Source organism: Schistocerca gregaria, unplaced genomic scaffold (assembly GCF_023897955.1).
Source record: "Schistocerca gregaria isolate iqSchGreg1 unplaced genomic scaffold, iqSchGreg1.2 ptg000077l, whole genome shotgun sequence".
Classification (NCBI taxonomy): Eukaryota; Metazoa; Arthropoda; class Insecta; order Orthoptera; family Acrididae; genus Schistocerca; species Schistocerca gregaria.
The window spans coordinates 14,818,248-14,838,978 of record NW_026061710.1 but is presented as its reverse complement, the minus strand read 5'-3'; positions in this window follow the sequence as shown (position 1 = coordinate 14,838,978).

Below are 20,731 nucleotides of genomic sequence, written 5' to 3'. Positions count from 1 at the left end.
TCCAGATGTGAATCGGAAACTACTACTGGCCTTCCAGGGAACGATCAAAGCGTAGACTGTTTGAGACATTACTCCCATGGGGGAAAGTGCGCATAGTTACTGTTGTATTCCATCCCGATGCAGTTTCTGTGTTTCATCAACACTCTGATAGTCCACAGATTACACAATGCCTCCAGATGTGCATTTGAAACTCCTACTGGTCTTCCAGGGAACAATCAAAGCGTAAACTGTTTGAGACATTACTCCCATGGAGGAAAGTGCGCATGGTGACTGTTGTATTCAATCCCGATTCAATTTCCGTCTTTTATCAACACTCTGATAGTCCACAGATAACAGAATGACTAAAGATATGCATCGGAAACTACTACTGGTCTTGCAGGGAACGATCAAAGCATAGACTGTTTGAGACATTACTCCCATGGAGGAAAGTGCGCATGGTGACTGTTGTATTCAATCCCGAAGCAATTTCTGTGTTTCATCAACACTCTGATAGTCCACAGATTACAGAATGCCTCCAGATGTGCATCGGAAGCTACTACTGGTCTAACAGGGAACGATCAAAGGGTAGAAAGTTTCACACATTACTCCCATTTGGGAAAGTGCGCATTGTGACTGTTGTATTCAATAACGATGCAATTTCTGTGTTTCATCAAAACTCTGATAGTCCACAGATTACAGATAGCCTCCAGATGTGCATCGAAAACTACTACTGGTCTTCCTGGGAACGATCAAAGCATAGAGTGTTTGAGACATTACTCCCATGGAGAAAAGTGCGCATGGTGACTGTTGTGTTCAATCACGATGTAATTTCTGTGTTTCATCAACACTTTGAAGGTCCACAGATTACAGAATGCCTCCAGACGTGCATCGGAAACCACTACTGGTCTAACAGGGAACGATCAAAGCGTAGATTGTTTGAGACACTACTTCCATGGGGGAAAGTGTGCATGGTGACTGTTGTATTCAATCCCGATGCAATTTCTGAGTTTCATCAACACTCTGATAGTCCACAGATTACAGACTGCCTCCAGATGTGCATCGGAAACTACTACTGGACTTCCAGGGAACGATCAAAGCGTAGACTGTTTGAGACATTACTCACATGGAGGAAAGTGCGCATGGTGACTGTTGTATTCAATCCAGAAGAAATTTCTGTGTTTCATCGACACTCTGATAGTCCACAGATTACAGAATGCCTCCAGATGTGCATCGGAAACCACTACTGGTCTAACAGGGAACGATCAAGGCGTAGATTGTTTGAGACATTACTTCCATGGGGGAAAGTGTGCATGGTGACTGTTGTATTCAATCCCGATGCAATTTCTGAGTTTCATCAACACTCTGATAGTCCACAGGTTACAGATTGTCTCCAGATGTGCATCGCAAACTACTACTGGTTTTTCTGGGAACGATCAAAGAATAGACCGTTTGAGACATTACTACCATGGAGGAAAGTGCGCATGGTGACTGTTGTATTCAATAGCAATGCAATTTCTGTGTTTCATCAACACTCAGATACTCATCAGATTACAGAATGCCTCCAGATGTGCATCGGAAACAGCTACTGACCTTCCAGGGAACGATCAAAGCATAGACTGTTTGAGACATTACTCCAATGTAGGAAAGTGCGCATGGTGACTGTTGTATTCAATCCCGAAGCAATTTCTGTGTTTCATCAACACTCTGATAGTCCACAGATTACAGAATGCCTCCAGATGTGCATCGGAAACTACTACTGCTCTTCCAGGGAACGATCAAAGCGTAGACTGTTTGAGACATTACTCCCGTGGAGGAAAGTGTTCATGGTGATTGTTGTATTCAATCCCGATGCAATTTCTGTGTTTCATCAACACTCAGTTAGTCCACAGATTACAGAATGCCTCCAGATGTGCATCGGAAACCACTACTGGTCTAACAGGGAACGATCAAAGCGTAGATTGTTTGAGACATTACTCCCATGGGGGAAAGTGTGCATGGTGACTGTTGTATTCAATCCCGAAGCAATTTCTGTGTTTCATTGACAATCTGATAGTCCACAGATTACAGAATACCTCCAGATGTGCATCGGAAACCACTACTGTTCTAACAGTTAACGATCAAAGCGTAGATTGTTTGAGACATTACTCCCATTGGGGAAAGTGTGCATGGTGACTGTTGTATTCAATCCCGAAGCAATTTCTGTGTTTCATCGACACTCTGATAGTCCACACATTACACAATGCCTCCAGATGTGCATTTGAAACTACTACTGGTCTTCCAGGGAACAATCAAAGCGTAAACTGTTTGAGACATTACTCCCATGGAGGAAAGTGCGCATGGTGACTGTTGTATTCAATCCCGATTCAATTTCCGTCTTTTATCAACACTCTGATAGTCCTCAGATAACAGAATGACTAAAGATATGCATCGGAAACTACTACTGGTCTTGCAGGGAACGATCAAAGCATAGACTGTTTGAGACATTACTCCCATGGAGGAAAGTGCGCATGGTGACTGTTGTATTCAATCCCGAAGCAATTTCTGTGTTTCATCAACACTCTGATAGTCCACAGATTACAGAATGCCTCCAGATGTGCATCGGAAGCTACTACTGGTCTAACAGGGAACGATCAAAGGGTAGAATGTTTCAGACAATACTCCCATGGAAGAAAGTGCGCATGGTGACTGTTGTATTCCATCCCGATGCAATTTCTTTGTTTCATCAACACACTCATAGTCCATCAGATTATAGAATGCCTCCAGATGTGCATCGGAAACTACTACTGGTCTAGCAGGGGACGATCAAAGCGCAAACTCTTTGAGACATTACCCCCATGGAGGAATGTGCGTATGGTGACTGTTGTATTCAATCCAGATGCAATTTCTGAGTTTCATCAACACTCTGATAGTCCACAGATTACAGACTGCCTCCAGATGTGCATCGGAAACTACTACTGGACTTCCAGGGAACGATCAAAGCGTAGACTGTTTGAGACATTACTCACATGGAGGAAAGTGCGCATGGTGACTGTTGTATTCAATCGCGAAGCAATTTCTGTGTTTCATCGACACTCTGATAGTCCACAGATTACAGAATGCCTCCAGATGTGCATCGGAAACCACTACTGGTCTAACAGGGAACGATCAAAGCGTAGATTGTTTGAGACATTACTCCCATGGGGGAAAGTGTGCATGGTGACGTATTCAATCCCGATGCAATTTCTGAGTTTCATCAACACTCTGATAGTCCACAGGTTACAGATTGTCTCCAGATGTGCATCGCAAACTACTACTGGTTTTTCTGGGAACGATCAAAGAATAGACCGTTTGAGACATTACTACCATGGAGGAAAGTGCGCATGGTGACTGTTGTATTCAATAGCAATGCAATTTCTGTGTTTCATCAACACTCAGATACTCATCAGATTACAGAATGCCTCCAGATGTGCATCGGAAACAGCTACTGACCTTCCAGGGAACGATCAAAGCATAGACTGTTTGAGACATTACTCCAATGTAGGAAAGTGCGCATGGTGACTGTTGTATTCAATCCCGATGCAATTTCTGTGTTTCATCAACACTCTGATAGTCCACAGATTACAGAATGCCTCCAGATGTGCATCGGAAACTACTACTGCTCTTCCAGGGAACGATCAAAGCGTAGACTGTTTGAGACATTACTACCATGGGGGAAAGTGCGCATGGTGACTGTTGTATTCAACCCCGATGCAATTTCTTTGTTTCATCAACATTCTGATAGTCCACAGGTTACAGAATGCCTCCAGATGTGCAACGGAAAATACTACTGGTCTTCCAGTGAACGAACAAAGCGTAGACTGTTTGAGACATTACTCCTATGTAGGAAAGTGCGCATGGTGACTGTTGTATTCAATCCCGATGCAATTTCATTGTTTCATCAACACTCTGATAGTCCACAGATTACAGAATGCCTCCAGATGTGCATCGGAAACTACTACTGGTCTTCCAGGGAACGATCTAAACGTAAACTCTTTGAGACATTACTCCAATGGAGGAAAGTGCGAATGGTGACTGTTGTTTCAATCCCGATGGAATTTCTGTGTTTCATTAATACTCTGATAGTCCACAGATTACAGAATGCCTCCAGATGTGCATCGGAAACTACTACTGACCTTCCAGGGAACGATCAAAGCATAGACTGTTTGAGACATTACTCCCGTGGAGGAAAGTGTTCATGGTGATTGTTGTATTCAATCCCGATGCAATTTCTGTGTTTCATCAACACTCAGTTAGTCCACAGATTACAGAATAACTCCAGATGTGCATCGGAAACCACTACTGGTCTAACAGGGAACGATCAAAGCGTAGATTGTTTCAGACATTACTCCCATGGGGGAAAGTGTGCATGGTGACTGTTGTATTCAATCCCGAAGCAATTTCTGTGTTTCATTGACAATCTGATAGTCCACAGATTACAGAATACCTCCAGATGTGCATCGGAAACCACTACTGTTCTAACAGTTAACGATCAAAGCGTAGATTGTTTGAGACATTACTCCCATTGGGGAAAGTGTGCATGGTGACTGTTGTATTCAATCCCGAAGCAATATCTGTGTTTCATCGACACTCTGATAGTCCACAGATTACAGAATGCCTCGAGATGTGCATCGGAAACCACTACTGGTCTAACAGGGAACGATCAAAGCGTAGATTGTTTGAGACTTTACTACTATGGGGGAGAGTGTGCATGTTGACTGTTGTATTCAACCCCGATGCAATTTCTTTGTTTCATCAACATTCTGATAGTCCACAGATTACAGAAAGCCTATAAATGTGCATCGGAAGCTACTACTGGTCTAACAAGGAACGATCAAAGCGTAGAATGTTTGAGACATTACTCCCATGGGGGAAAGTGCGCATGGTGACTGTTGTATTCAATCCCGATGCAATTTCAGTGCTTCATCAACACTCAGTTAGTCCACAGATTACAGAATGCCTCCAGATGTGCATCGGAAACCACTACTGGTCTAACAGGGAACGATCAAAGCGTAGATTGTTTGAGACATTACTTCCATGGGGGAAAGTGTGCATGGTGACTGTTGTATTCAATCCCGAAGCAATTTCTGTGTTTCATCGACAATCTGAATGTCCACAGATTACAGAATACCTCCAGATGTGCATCGGAAACCACTACTGTTCTAACAGTTAACGATCAAAGCGTAGATTGTTTCAGACATTACTCCCATTGGGGAAAGTGTGCATGGTGACTGTTGTATTCAATCCCGAAGCAATTTCCGTGTTTCATCGACACTCTGATAGTCCACAGATTACAGAATGCCTCCAGATGTGCATCGGAAACCACTACTGGTGTAACAGGGAACGATCAAAGCGTAGATTGTTTGAGACATTACTCCCATGGGGGATAGTGTGCATGGTGACTGTTGTATTTAATCCCGATGCAATTTCTGTGTTTCATCAACACTCTGATAGTCCACAGATTACAGACTGCCTCCAGATGTGCATCGGAAACTACTACTGGTCTTCCAGGGAACGATCAAAGCGTAGACTGTTTGAGACATTACTACCATGGGGGAAAGTGCGCATGGTGACTGTTGTATTCAACCCCGATGCAATTTCTTTGTTTCATCAACATTCTGATAGTCCACAGATTACAGAATGCCTCCAGATGTGCATCGGAAACTACTACTGGTCTTCCAGGGAACGATCTAAGCGTAAACTCTTTGAGACATTACTCCAATGGAGGAAAGTGCGAATGGTGACTGTTGTTTCAATCCCGATGGAATTTCTGTGTTTCATTAATACTCTGATAGTCCACAGATTACAGAATGCCTCCAGATGTGCATCGGAAACTACTACTGGTCTTCGAGGGAACGATCAAAGCATAGACTGTTTGAGACATTACTCCCGTGGAGGAAAGTGCGCATGGTGATTGTTGTCTTCAATCCCGATGCAATTTCTGTGTTTCATCAACACTCAGTTAGTCCACAGATTACAGAATGCCTCCAGATGTGCAACGGAAACTGCTACTGGTCTTCCAGGGAACGATCAAACCGTAGACTGTTTGAGACATTACTCCCATCGAGGAAAGTGCGCATGGTGACTGTTGTATTCCATCCCGATGCAGTTTCTGTGTTTCATCAACACTCTGATAGTCCACAGATTACACAATGCTTCCAGATGTGCATCGGAATCTACTACTGGTCTTCCAGGGAACGATCAGTGTGTAAACTGTTTGAGACATTACTCCCATGGAGGAAAGTGCGCATGGTGACTGTTGTATTCAATCCCGATACAATTTCCGTGTTTTATCAATACTATGATAGTTCACAGATAACAGAATGACTAAAGATGTGCATCGGAATCTACTACTGGTCTTCCAGGGAACGATCAAATCGTAGACTGTTTGAGACATTACTCCCATGGAGGAAAGTGCGCATGGTGACCGTTCTATTCAATCCCGAAGCAATTTCTGTGTTTCATCAACCCTCTGATAGTCCACAGATTACAGAATGCCTCCAGATGTGCATCGGAAACTACTACTGGTCTAACAGGGAACGATCAAAGGGTAGAATGTTTCAGACATTACTCCCATGGTGGAAAGTGTGCATGGTGACTGTTGTATTCAATCCCGATTCAATTTCTGTGTTTCATCAACACTCTGATAGTCCACAGATTACAGAATGACTCCAGATGTGCATCGGGAACTACTACTGGACTTCCAGGGAACGATCAAAGCGTAGACTGTTTGAGACATTACTCACATGGAGGAAAGTGCGCATGGTGACTGTTGTATTCAATCCCGAAACAATTTCTGTGTTTCATCGACATTCTGATAGTCCACAGATTACAGAATGCCTCCAGATGTGCATCGGAAACCACTACTGGTCTAACAGGGAACGATCAAAGCGTAGATTGTTTGAGACATTACTCCCATGGAGGAAAGTGCGCATGGTGACTGTTGTATTCAATCCCAATGCAATTTCTGTGTTTCGTCAACACTCAGATACTCATCAGATTACAGAATGCCTCCAGATGTGCATCGGAAACAGCTACTGACATTCCAGTGAACGATCAAAGCGTAGATTGTTTGAGACATTACTCCCATGGGGGAAAGTGTGCATGGTGACTGTTGTATTCAATCCCGATGCAATTTCTGAGTTTCATCTACACTCTGATAGTCCACAGATTACAGATTGCCTAGAGATGTGCATCGGAAACTAGTACTGGTCTTCCAGGGAACGATCAAAGCGTAGACTGTTTGAGACATTACTCACATGGAGGAAAGTGCGCATGGTGACTGTTGTATTCAATCCCGAAGCAATTTCTGTGTTTCATCGATACTCTGATAGTCCACAGGTTACAGAATGCCTCCAGATGTGCATCGGAAACCACTACTGGTCTAACAGGGAACGATCAAGGCGTAGATTCTTTGAGACATTACTCCCATGGGGGAAAGTGTGCATGGTGACTGTTGTATTCAATCCCGATGCAATTTCTGAGTTTCATCAACACTCTGATAGTCCACAGATTACAGAATGCCTCCAGATGTGCATCGGAAATCACTACTGGTCTAACAGGGAACGATCAAAGCGTAGATTGTTTGAGACATTACTCCCATGGGGGAAAGTGTGCATGGTGACTGTTGTATTCAATCCCGATGCAATTTCTGAGTTTCATCAACACTCTGATAGTCCACAGATTACAGATTGTCTCCAGATGTGCATCGCAAACTACTACTGGTTTTTCTGGTAACGATCAAAGAATAGACCGTTTGAGACATTACTACCATGGAGGAAAGTGCGCATGGTGACTGTTGTATTCAATAGCAATGCAATTTCTGTGTTTCATCAACACTCAGATACTCATCAGATTACAGAATGCCTCCAGATGTGCATCGGAAACAGCTACTGACCTTCCAGGGAACGATCAAAGCATAGACTGTTTGAGACATTACTCCAATGTAGGAAAGTGCGCATGGTGACTGTTGTATTCAATCCCGATGCAATTTCTGTGTTTCATCAACACTCTGATAGTCCACAGATTACAGAATGCCTCCAGATGTGCATCGGAAACTACTACTGGTCTTCCAGGGAACGATCAAAGCGTAGACTGTTTGAGACATTACTACCATGGGGGAAAGTGCGCATGGTGACTGTTGTATTCAACCCCGATGCAATTTCTTTGTTTCATCAACATTCTGATAGTCCACAGGTTACAGAATGCCTCCAGATGTGCAACGGAAAATACTACTGGTCTTCCAGTGAACGAACAAAGCGTAGACTGTTTGAGACATTACTCCTATGTAGGAAAGTGCGCATGGTGACTGTTGTATTCAATCCCGATGCAATTTCTTTGTTTCATCAACACTCTGATAGTCCACAGATTACAGAATGCCTCCAGATGTGCATCGGAAACTACTACTGGTCTTCCAGGGAACGATCTAAGCGTAAACTCTTTGAGACATTACTCCAATGGAGGAAAGTGCGAATGGTGACTGTTGTTTCAATCCCGATGGAATTTCTGTGTTTCATTAATACTCTGATAGTCCACAGATTACAGAATGCCTCCAGATGTGCATCGGAAACTACTACTGGTCTTCGAGGGAACGATCAAAGCATAGACTGTTTGAGACATTACTCCCGTGGAGGAAAGTGCGCATGGTGATTGTTGTATTCAATCCCGATGCAATTTCTGTGTTTCATCAACGCTCAGTTAGTCCACAGATTACAGAATGCCTCCAGATGTGCATCGGAAACCACTACTGGTCTAACAGGGAACTATCAAAGCGTAGATTGTTTTAGACATTACTCCCATGGGGGAAAGTGTGCATGGTGACTGTTGTATTCAATCCCGAAGCAATTTCTGTGTTTCATTGACAATCTGATAGTCCACAGATTACAGAATACCTCCAGATGTGCATCGGAAACCACTACTGTTCTAACAGTTAACGATCAAAGCGTAGATTGTTTGAGACATTACTCCCATTGGGGAAAGTGTGCATGGTGACTGTTGTATTCAATCCCGAAGCAATTTCTGTGTTTCATCGACACTCTGATAGTCCACAGATTACAGAATGCCTCGAGATGTGCATCGGAAACCACTAATGGTCTAACAGGGAACGATCAAAGCGTAGATTGTTTGAGACATTACTCCCATGGGGGATAGTGTGCATGGTGACTGTTGTATTCAACCCCGATGCAATTTCTTTGTTTCATCAACATTCTGATAGTGCACAGATTACAGAAAGCCTATAAATGTGCATCGGAAGCTACTACTGGTCTAACAAGGAACGATCAAAGCGTAGAATGTTTGAGACATTACTCCCATGGGGGAAAGTGCGCATGGTGACTGGTGTATTCAATCCCGATGCAATTTCAGTGCTTCATCAACACTCAGTTAGTCCACAGATTACAGAATGCCTCCAGATGTGCATCGGAAACCACTACTGGTCTAACAGGGAACGATCAAAGCGTAGATTGTTTGAGACATTACTTCCATGGGGGAAAGTGTGCATGGTGACTGTTGTATTCAATCCCGAAGCAATTTCTGTGTTTCATCGACAATCTGATAGTCCACAGATTACAGAATACCTCCAGATGTGCATCGGAAACCACTACTGTTCTAACAGTTAACGATCAAAGCGTAGATTGTTTGAGACATTACTCCCATTGGGGAAAGTGTGCATGGTGACTGTTGTATTCAATCCCGAAGCAATTTCCGTGTTTCATCGACACTCTGATAGTCCACAGATTACAGAATGCCTCCAGATGTGCATCGGAAACCACTACTGGTCTAACAGGGAACGATCAAAGCGTAGATTGTTTGAGACATTACTCCCATGGGGGATAGTGTGCATGGTGACTGTTGTATTCAATCCCGATGCAATTTCTGAGTTTCATCAACACTCTGATAGTCCACAGATTACCGATTGCCTCAAGATGTGCATCGGAAACTACTACTGGTTTTTCTATGAACGATCAAAGAATAGACCGTTTGAGACATTACTACCATGGAGGAAAGTGCGCATGGTGACTGTTGTATTCAATCCCAATGCAATTTCTGTGTTTCATCAACACTCAGATACTCATCAGATTATAGAATGCCTCCAGATGTGCATCGGAAACAGCTACTGACCTTCCAGGGAACGATCAAAGCATAGACTGTTTGAGACATTACTCCAATGTAGGAAAGTGCGCATGGTGACTGTTGTATTCAATCCCGATGCAATTTCTGTGTTTCATCAACACTCTGATAGGCCACAGATTACAGAATGCCTCCAGATGTGCATCGGAAACTACTACTGGTCTTCCAGGGAGCGATCAAAGCGTAGACTGTTTGAGACATTACTACCATGGGGGAAAGTGCGCATGGTGACTGTTGTATTCAACCCCGATGCAATTTCTTTGTTTCATCAACATTCTGATAGTCCACAGATTACAGAATGCCTCCAGATGTGCAACGGAAAATACTACTGGTCTTCCAGTGAACGAACAAAGCGTAGACTGTTTGAGACATTACTCCTATGTAGGAAAGTGCGCATGGTGACAGTTGTATTCAATCCCGATGCAATTTCTTTGTTTCATCAACACTCTGATAGTCCACAGATTGCAGAATGCCTCCAGATGTGCATCGGAAACTACTACTGGCCTTCCAGGGAACGATCTAAGCGTAAACTCTTTGAGACATTACTCCAATGGAGGAAAGTGCGAATGGTGACTGTTGTTTCAATCCCGATGGAATTTCTGTGTTTCATTAATACTCTGATAGTCCACAGATTACAGAATGCCTCCAGATGTGCACCGGAAACTACTACTGGTCTTCGAGGGAACGATCAAAGCATAGACTGTTTGAGACATTACTCCCGTGGAGGAAAGTGCGCATGGTGATTGTTGTATTCAATCCCGATGCAATTTCTGTGTTTCATCAACACTCAGTTAGTCCACAGATTACAGAATGCCTCCAGATGTGCAACGGAAACTGCTACTGGTCTTCCAGGGAACGATCAAACCGTAGACTGTTTGAGACATTACTCCCATCGAGGAAAGTGCGCATGGTGACTGTTGTATTCCATCCCGATGCAGTTTCTGTGTTTCATCAACACTCTGATAGTCCACAGATTACACAATGCCTCCAGATGTGCATCGGAAACTACTACTGGTCTTCCAGGGAACGATCAGTGTGTAAACTGTTTGAGACATTACTCCCATGGAGGAAAGTGCGCATGGTGACTGTTGTATTCAATCCCGATACAATTTCCGTGTTTTATCAATACTATGATAGTTCACAGATAACAGATTGACTAAAGATGTCCATCGGAATCTACTACTGGTCTTCCAGGGAACGATCAAATCGTAGACTGTTTGAGACATTACTCCCATGGAGGAAAGTGCGCATGGTGACCGTTGTATTCAATCCCGAAGCAATTTCTGTGTTTCATCAAACCTCTGATAGTCCACAGATTACAGAATGCCTCCAGATGTGCATCGGAAACTACTACTGGTCTAACAGGGAACGATCAAAGGGTAGAATGTTTCAGACATTACTCCCATGGTGGAAAGTGTGCATGGTGACTGTTGTATTCAATCCCGATTCAATTTCTGTGTTTAATCAACACTCTGATAGTCCACAGATTACAGAATGACTCCAGATGTGCATCGGGAACTACTACTGGACTTCCAGGGAACGATCAAAGCGTAGACTGTTTGAGACATTACTCACATGGAGGAAAGTGCGCATGGTGACTGTTGTATTCAATCCCGAAACAATTTCTGTGTTTCATCGACATTCTGATAGTCCACAGATTACAGAATGCCTCCAGATGTGCATCGGAAACCACTACTGGTCTAACAGGGAACGATCAAAGCGTAGATTGTTTGAGACATTACTCCTATGGAGGAAAGTGCGCATGGTGACTGTTGTATTCAATCCCAATGCAATTTCTGTGTTTCGTCAACACTTAGATACTCATCAGATTACAGAATGCCTCCAGATGTGCATCGGAAACAGCTACTGACATTCCAGTGAACGATCAAAGCGTAGATTGTTTGAGACATTACTCCCATGGGGGAAAGTGTGCATGGTGACTGTTGTATTCAATCCCGATGCAATTTCTGAGTTTCATCTACACTCTGATAGTCCGCAGATTACAGATTGCCTAGAGATGTGCATCGGAAACTAGTACTGGTCTTCCAGGGAACGATCAAAGCGTAGACTGTTTGAGACATTACTCACATGGAGGAAAGTGCGCATGGTGACTGTTGTATTCAATCCCGAAGCAATTTCTGTGTTTCATCGATACTCTGATAGTCCACAGGTTACAGAATGCCTCCAGATGTGCATCGGAAACCACTACTGGTCTAACAGGGAACGATCAAGGCGTAGATTCTTTGAGACATTACTCCCATGGGGGAAAGTGTGCATGGTGACTGTTGTATTCAATCCCGATGCAATTTCTGAGTTTCATCAACACTCTGATAGTCCACAGATTACAGATTGCCTCCAGATGTGCATCGGAAACTACTACTGCACTTCCAGGGAACGATCAAAGCGTAGACTGTTTGAGACATTACTCACATGGAGGAAAGTGCGCATGGTGACTGTTGTATTCAATCCCGAAGCAATTTCTGTGTTTCATCGACACTCTGATAGTGCACAGATTACAGAATGCCTCCTGATGTGCATCGGAAACCACTACTGGTCTAACAGGGAACGATCAAAGCGTAGATTGTTTGAGACATTACTCCCATGGGGGAAAGTGTGCATGGTGACTGTTGTATTCAATCCCGATGCAATTTCTGAGTTTCATCAACACTCTGATAGTCCACAGATTACAGATTGCCTCCAGATGTGCATCGGAAACTACTACTGGTTTTTCTGGGAACGATCAAATAATAGACCGTTTGAGACATTACTACCATGGAGGAAAGTGCGCATGGTGACTGTTGTATTCAATCCCAATGCAATTTCTGTGTTTCATCAACACTCAGATACTCATCAGATTACAGAATGCCTCCAGATGTGCATCGGAAACAGCTACTGACCTTCCAGGGAACGATCAAAGCATAGACTGTTTGAGACATTACTCCAATGTAGGAAAGTGCGCATGCTGACTGTTGTATTCAATCCCGATGCAATTTCTGTGTTTCATCAACACTCTGATAGACCACAGATTACAGAATGCCTCCAGATGTGCATCGGAAACAACTACTGGTCTTCCAGGGAACGGTCAAAGCGTAGACTGTTTGAGACATTACTACCATGGAGGAAAGTGCGCATGGTGATTGTTGTATTCAAACCCGATGCAATTTCTTTGTTTCATCAACATTCTGATAGTCCACAGATTACAGAATGCCTCCAGATGTGCAAATGAAAATGCTACTGTTCTTCCAGGGAACGAACAAAACGTAGACTGTTTGAGACATTACTCCTATGAAGGAAAGTGCGCATGGTGACTGTTGTATTCAATCCCGATGCAATTTCTTTGTTTCATCAACACTCTGATAGTCCACAGATTACAGAATGCCTCCAGATGTGCATCGGAAACTACTACTGGACTTCCAGGGAACGATCAAAGCGTAGACTGTTTGAGACATTACTCCCATCGAGGAAAATGCGCATGGTGACTGTTGTATTCCATCCCGATGCATTTTCTGTGTTTCATCAACACTCTGATAGTCCACAGATTACAGAATGCCTCCAGATGAGCATCGGAAACTACTACTGGTCTTCCAGGGAACGATCAAAGTGTAGATTGTTTGAGACAATACTCCCATGGAGGAAAGTGCGCATGGTGACTGTTGTATTCAATCCCAATGCAATTTCTGTGTTTCATCAACACTCAGATACTCATCAGATTACAGAATGCCTCCAGATGTGCATCGGAAACAGCTACTGACCTTCCAGTGAACGATCAAAGCGTAGACTGTTTGAGACATTACTCCTATGTAGGAAAGTGCGCAATGTGACTGTTGTATTCAATCCCGATGCAATTTCTGTGTTTCATCAACACTCTGATAGTCCACAGATTGCAGAATACCTCCAGATGTGCATCGGAAACTACTACTGGTCTTACAGGGAACGATCAAAGCGTAGACTTTTTGAGACATTACTCCCATGGATGAAAGTGCGCATGGTTACTGTTGTATTCAATCCCGATGCAATTTCAGTGTTTCAACGACACTCTGATAGTCCACAGGTTACAGAATGGCTCCAGATGCGCATCGGAAACTACTACTGGTCTTCCAGGGAACGATCAAAGCGCAAACTCTTTGAGACATTACTCCAATGGAGGAAAGTGCGAATGGTGTCTGTTGTTTCAATCCCGATGGAATTTATGTGTTTCATTAATACTCTGATAGTCCACAGATTGCAGACTGCCTCCAGATGTGCATCGGAAACTACTACTGGTATTCCACTGAACGATCAAAGCGTAGACTGTTTGAGACATTACTTCCATGGAGGAAAGTGCGCATGGTGACTGTTGTATTCAATCCCGAAGCAATTTCTGTGTTTCATCAACACTCTGATGGTCCACAGATTACAGAAAGCCTATAAATGTGCAACGGAAGCTACTACTGGTCTAACACGGAACGATCAAAGCGTAGAATGCTTGAGACATTACTCCCATGGGGGAATGTGCGCATAGTGACTGTTGTATTCAATCCCGATGCAATTTCAGTGTTTCATCAACACTCAGTTAGTCCACAGATTACAGAATGCCTCCAGATTTGCATCGTAAACTACTACTGGTATTCCAGGGAACGATCAAGGCGTAGACTGTTTGAGAATTACTCCCATGGAGGAACGTGGTCATGGTGACTGTTGTATTCAATCCCGATGCAATTGCTGTGTTTCATCAACACATTGAAGGTCCACAGATTACATAATACCTCCAGATGTGCATCGGAAACTACTACTGGTCTTCGAGCTAACGATCAAAGCGTAGACTGTTTGAGACATTACTCCTGTGGAGGAGATTGCACATGGTGACTGTTGTATTCAATCCCGATGCAATTTCTGTGTTTCATCAACACTCTGATAGTCCACAGATTACAGATTGCCTCCAGATGTGCATCGGAAACTACTACTGGTCTTTCTGGGAACGATCAAAGCATAGACTGTTTGAGACATTACTCCCATGGAGGAAAGTGCGCATGAGGACTGTTGTATTCAATCCCGATTCAATTTCCGTCTTTTATCAACACTCTGATAGTTCACAGATAACAGAATGACTAAAGATGTGCATCGGAAACTACTACTGGTCTTCCAGGGAACGATCAAAGCGCAAACTCTTTGAGACATTACTCCAATGGAGGAAAGTGCGAATGGTGTCTGTTGTTTCAATCCCGATGGAATTTCTGTGTTTCATTAATACTCTGATAGTCCACAGATTACAGAATGCCTCCAGATGTGCATAGGAAACTACTACTGGTATTCCACGGAACGATCAAAGCGTAGACTGTTTGAGACATTACTTCCATGGAGGAAAGTGCGCATGGTGACTGTTGTATTCAATCCCGATGCAATTTCTTTGTTTCATCAACATTCTGATAGTCCACAGATTACAGAATGCCTCCAGATGTGCAAATGAAAATACTACTGGTCCTCCAGGGAACGAACAAAACGTAGACCGTTTGAGACATTACTCCTATGTAGGAAAGTGCGCATGGTGACTGTTGTATTCAATCCCGATGCAATTTCTTTGTTTCATCAACACTCTGATAGTCCACAGATTACAGAATGCCTCCAGATGTGCATCGGAAACTACTACTGGACTTCCATTGAACGATCAAAGCGTAGACTGTTTGAGACATTACTCCCATCGAGGGAAGTGCGCATGGTGACTGTTGTATTCCATCCCGATGCATTTTCTGTGTTTCATCAACACTCTGATAGTCCACAGATTACACAATGCCTCCAGATGTGCATCGGAAACTACTACTGGTCTTCCAGGGAACGATCAATGTGTAGATTGTTTGAGACATTACTCCCATGGAGGAAAGTGCGCATGGTGACTGTTGTATTCAATCCCAATGCAATTTCTGTGTTTCATCAACACTCAGATACTCATCAGATTACAGAATGCCTCCAGATGTGCATCGGAAACAGCTACTGACCTTCCAGTGAATGATCAAAGCGTAGACTGTTTGAGACATTACTCCTGTGGAGGAGATTGCCCATGGTGACTGTTGTATTCAATCCCGATGCAATTTCTGTGTTTCATCAACACTCTGATAGTCCACAGATTACACATTGCCTCCAGATGTGCATCGGAAACTACTACTGGTCTTTCTGGGAACGATCAAAGCATAGACTGTTTGAGACATTACTCCCATGGAGGAAAGTGCGCATGAGGACTGTTGTATTCAATCCCGATTCAATTTCCGTCTTTTATCAATACTCTGATAGTCCACAGATAACAGAATGACTAAAGATGTGCATCGGAAACTACTACTGGTCTTCCAGGGAACGATCAAAGCGCAAACCCTTTGAGACATTACTCCAATGGAGGAAAGTGCGAATGGTGTCTGTTGTTTCAATCCCGATGGAATTTCTGTGTTTCATTAATACTCTGATAGTCCACAGATTACAGAATGCCTCCAGATGTGCATCGGAAACTACTACTGGTATTCCACGGAACGATCAAAGCGTAGACTGTTTGAGACATTACTTCCATGGAGAAAAGTGCGCATGGTGACTGTTGTATTCAATCCCGAAGCAATTTCTGTGTTTCATCAACACTCTGATGGTCCACAGATTACAGAAAGCCTATAAATGTGCAACGGAAGCTACTACTGGTCTAACACGGAACGATCAAAGCGTAGAATGTTTGAGACATTACTCCCATGGGGGAATGTGCGCATGGTGACTGTTGTATTCAATCCCGATGCAATTTCAGTGTTTCATCAACACTCAGTTAGTCCACAGATTACAGAATGCCTCCAGATTTGCATCGTAAACTACTACTGGTATTCCAGGGAACGATCAAGGCGTAGACTGTTTGAGAATTCCTCCCATGGAGGAAAGTGGTCATGGTGACTGTTGTATTCAATCCCGATGCAATTGCTGTGTTTCATCAACACATTGAAGGTCCACAGATTACATAATACCTCCAGATGTGCATCGGAAACTTCTACTGGTCTTCGAGCTAACGATCAAAGCGTAGACTGTTTGAGACATTACTCCTGTGGAGGAGATTGCCCATGGTGACTGTTGTATTCAATCCCGATGCAATTTCTGTGTTTCATCAACACTCTGATAGTCCACAGATTACAGATTGCCTCCAGATGTGCATCGGAAACTACTACTGGTCTTTCTGGGAACGACCAAAGCATAGACTGTTTGAGACATTACTCCCATGGAGGAAAGTGCGCATGAGGACAGTTGTATTCAATCCCGATTCAATTTCCGTCTTTTATCAACACTCTGATAGTCCACAGATAACAGAATGACTAAAGATGTGCATCGGAAACTACTACTGGTCTTCCAGGGAACGATCAAGGCGCAAACTCTTTGAGACATTACTCCAATGGAGGAAAGTGCGAATGGTGTCTGTTGTTTCAATCCCGATGGAATTTCTGTGTTTCATTAATACTCTGATAGTCACAGATAACAGAATGCCTCCAGATGTGCATCGGAAACTACTACTGGTATTCCACGGAACGATCAAAGCGTAGACTGTTTGAGACATTACTTCCATGGAGGAAAGTGCGCATGGTGACTGTTGTATTCAATCCCGAAGCAATTTCTGTGTTTCATCAACACTCTGATGGTCCACAGATTACAGAAAGCCTATAAATGTGCAACGGAAGCTACTACTGGTCTAACAAGGAACGATCAAAGCGTAGAATGTTTGAGACATTACACCCATGGGGGAAAGTGCGCATGGTGACTGTTGTATTCAATCCCGATGCAATTTCAGTGTTGCATCAACACTCAGTTAGTCCACAGATTACAGAATGCCTCCAGATTTGCATCGTAAACTACTACTGGTATTCCAGGGAACGATCAAGGCGTAGACTGTTTGAGAATTACTCCCATGGAGGAAAGTGGTCATGGTGACTGTTGTATTCAATCCCGATGCAATTGCTGTGTTTCATCAACACATTGAAGGTCCACAGATTACATAATGCCTAAAGATGTGCATCGGAAACTACTACTGGTCTTCGAGCTAACGATCAAAGCGTAGACTGTTTGAGACATTACTCCTGTAGAGGAGATTGCACATGGTGACTGTTGTATTCAATCCCGATGCAATTTCTGTGTTTCATCAACACTCTGATAGTCCACAGATTACAGATTGCCTACAGATGTGCATCGGAAACTACTACTGGTCTTCCTGGGAACGATCAAAGCATAGACTGTTTGAGACATTACTCCCATGGAGGAAAGTGCGCATGAGGACTGTCGTATTCAATCCCGAAGCAATTTCTGTGTTTCATCAACACTCTGATAGTCCACAGATTACAGAATGCCTAAAGATGTGCATCGGAAACTACTACTGGTCTAACAGGGAACGATCAAAGGGTAGAATGTTTCAGACATTACTCCCATGGAGGAAAGTGCGCATGGTGACTGTTGTATTCCATCCCGATGCAATTTCTTTGTTTCATCAAAACTCTGATAGTCCACAGATTGCAGAATGCCTCTAGATGTGCATCGGAAACCACTACTGTTCTAACAGTTAACGACCAGAGCGTAGATTGTTTGAGACATTACTCCCATGGGTGAAAGTGTGCATGGTGACTGTTGTATTCAATCCCGATGCAATTTCTGAGTTTCATCTACACTCTGATAGTCCACAGATTACAGATTGCCTCCAGATGTGCATCGGAAACTACTACTGGATTTCCAGAATACGATCAAAGCGTAGACTGTTTGTGACATTACTCACATGGAGGAAAGTGCGCATGGTGACTGTTGTATTCAATCCTGATGCAATTTCTGAGTTTCATCAACACTCTGATAGTCCACAGATTACAGATTGCCTCCAGATGTGCGTCGGAAACTACTACTGGACTTCCACGGAACGATCAAAGCGTAGACTGTTTGAAACATTACTCACATGGAGGAAAGTGCGCATGCTGACTGTTGTATTCAATCCCGAAGCAATTTCTGTGTTTCATCGACACTCTGATAGTCCACAGATTACAGAATGCCTCCAGATGTGCATCGGAAACCACTACTGGTCTAACAGGGAACGATCAAAGCGTAGATTGTTTGAGACATTACTCCAATGTAGGAAAGTGCGCATGGTGACTGTTGTATTCAATCCCGATGCAATTTCTGAGTTTCATCAACACTCTGATAGTCCACAGATTACAGATTGCCTCCAGATGTGAATCGGAAACTACTACTGGTTTTTCTGGGAACGATCAAAGAATAGACCGTTTGAGACATTACTACCATGGAGGAAATTGCGCATGGTGACAGTTGTATTCAATCCCAATGCAATTTCTGTGTTTCATCAACACTCAGATACTCATCAGATTACAGAATGCCTCCAGATATGCATCGGAAACAGCTACTGACCTTCCAGGAAACGATCAAAGCGTAGACTGTTTGAGACATTACTCCAATGTAGGAAAGGGCGCAATGTGACTGTTGTATTCAATCCCGATGCAATTTCTGTGTTTCATCAACACTCTGATAGTCCATAGATTTCAGAATGCCTCCAGATGTGCATCGGAAACTACTACTGGTCTTCCAGGGAACGATCAAAGCGTAGACTGTTTGAGACATTACTCACATGGAGGATAGTGCGCATGGTGACTGTTGTATTCAATCCCGATGCAATTTCTGAGTTTCATCAACACTCTGATATTCCACAGATTACAGAATGCCTCCAGATGTGCATCGGAAACTACTACTGGTTTTTCTGGGAACGATCAAATAATAGACCGTTTGAGACATTACTACCATGGAGGAAAGTATGCATGGTGACTGTTGTATTCAATCCCAATGCAATTTCTGTGTTTCATCAACACTCAGATACTCATCAGATTACAGAATGCCTCCAGACGTGCATCGGAAACAGCTACTGACCTTCCAGGGAACGATCAAAGCATAGACTGTTTGAGACATTACTCCAATGTAGGAAAGTGCGCATGCTGACTGTTGTATTCAATCCCGATGCAATTTCTGTGTTTCATCAACACTCTGATAGACCACAGATTACAGAATGCCTCCAGATGTGCATCGGAAACTACTATTGGTCTTCCAGGGAACGATCAAAGCGTAGACTGTTTGAGACATTACTACCATGGAGGAAAGTGCGCATGGTGACTGTTGTATTCAATCCCGATGCAATTTCTTTGTTTCATCAACATTCTGATAGTCCACAGATTACAGAATGCCTCCAGATGTGCAACTTAAAATACTACTGGTCTTCCAGGGAAAGAACAAAACGTAGACTGTTTGAGACATTACTCCTATGTAGGAAAGTGCGCATGGTGACTGTTGTATTCAATCCCGATGCAATTTCTTTGTTTCATAAACACTCTAATAGTCCACAGATTACAGAATGCCTCCAGATGTGCATCGGAAACTACTACTGGTCTTCCAGGGAACGATCTAAGCGTAAACTCTTTGAGACATTACTCCAATGGAGGAAAGTGCGAATGGTGACTGTTGCTTCAATCCCGATGGGATTTCTTTGTTTCATTAATACTCTGATAGTCCACAGATTACAGAATGCCTCCAGATGTGTATCGGAAACTGCTACTGGTCTTCGAGGGAACGATCAAAGCATAGA